Raw genomic sequence first — 1,844 nt, 5'->3', positions numbered from 1 at the left:
CAAACAAAAGGGAAATAACCCAATACGATACCCGGTGACAGTTCAGTGGTTTCTATACAACCGTAGACAATTTGGTTTGGTCATATAATGGTATGAACCTGGTATTAACACATCTTTCCTAGGGACCCATCACGGTGTCCTGAAGTTATTGCCTCACCCCTTTTGAAATTCAGGGATTTAAAGAGGAAACATTTGTTATCATTGTAGAGTTGATATAAAGTTTTTTTGCAAACCCAAATCTGATACTTCAGATGTGTCAATGTGTTCCGTTTGTAAACGTTTTAGTAAAGGATAGATTTTGAAGTTAAATGATAACGAAGTTGGACCACGCCCATAAAAACTTCTTTTTACTTTTGGCCCGATTTTGATTTTCTTTTATTTAACTTCCTTAAGAAAAGCCCTTCCTATTTTTTCTCAATCAGATTTAAGATATCTCTTACGGTTTTCGAGTTATAAGGGCCAGGAGGGTCCCAACCTCCCCCCCCCCAAAGAAATAACTTTTTTATTGGATTCCTTATGAAAAGGTCTTTGATTAGCCCCCTTTTTTAAAACAGAACTTGTTTCACCTCCAATTGAATATTCATATTTGGTGCCCAAACAAGTTGTTGTGTCCATAATAAACTTTAAGTCAATATGCTTCAGTGTGTCAAAAACTAATATTGTGACCACACTTGACCGAAGTCAACATACTGCGCTCTCCAAAACTATTTTTTTTATTTGATTGTGCGTTTGGTATTTTGTAGCATAAATGTTTGTAATATTATGGGTGTAAAATAACATTGATATTACTTCCAAAGACAACCACGATTTCAAAGAAAATGCAAACCGATAAACAAAATACTTTCCATGTTTTAGCAGTGAACAACCCCTTTGAAGCAACCCCGTCTATTGCAAGCACAATTCCTGTGAAGCAACTGACCTTTAGGGGAAACCCTTATTGATAAAGTGGGTGATATGGATCAAACTTCGGTGCGGACATTACTTTTGATCGGTACTTTGATAAATTGAACATCTCTAATTGATCATAAAATACAAAACAGACTCACAAATATTGGCTTTGGTGCAAATATATCAATATTATGCTGTCTTAAAGTATCAGATTTGCAAAATTCCTGATTGGACTCTGCCGATTAAATATCATTTATAGAGAGGGTTAACCGCTAAATATCGCCTATATTCTCGACGATAACGTAGAAGTACCTTGAGTTTTGGCAACAGTTAAGGCTTAATAGTAACCCTGTATCGTGCACATTAAATAGAGTTAAAATTTAATTTTAATTATATTATTTGTTCTGGTTAAACAAAATAGTGCACACGAAGAGAACTCCGTATTGGGCTATTGTTTTTGTTATTATATCATATCCATAAAATCATATATTAAGTTTACGTGCGTGTGCGTCCGCCTACGATTCCTCATAATTAGATTTAGATTCCGACTTAGTTTTTATACCTATGGAGGTGGGCTAAAATATTGAAACTAGGTACACCCGTGCTTTTGGTGTTTTTTTTTTTCAGTGAACTGCAAAACATAAGTGGTCACTATAGCTCTGACTTTTTAGGTCCTTTTAGGTCAAAATGGACCAACAATGTCGTGCGGTCATATCTTATTCTTTAAAATTGTTTGTTCCATTTATATGTCGTTTACTTGTTTTTTGTTTACACTAAAGCACATCATGGGTAATAAGAATGATAAAAAATCAAGAGCTTTGAAAGATCTACTGATAAAAGAGACTTTATCAAATAAAATAGACATAGTATAAACTAATAGTATAAACTGCAAATTTCAACATGCGCATGTGTTTTTATAATCGTTTATATTTTACCAGGAAATAGAAACAAGGACG

This window comes from Perna viridis, chromosome 7 (genome assembly GCF_037379345.1).
Source record: "Perna viridis isolate PV_CMFRI_1.1 ecotype Kerala chromosome 7, ASM3737934v1, whole genome shotgun sequence".
In the NCBI taxonomy this organism is placed as follows: Eukaryota; Metazoa; Mollusca; class Bivalvia; order Mytilida; family Mytilidae; genus Perna; species Perna viridis.
This window is presented reverse-complemented; position numbering follows the sequence as displayed.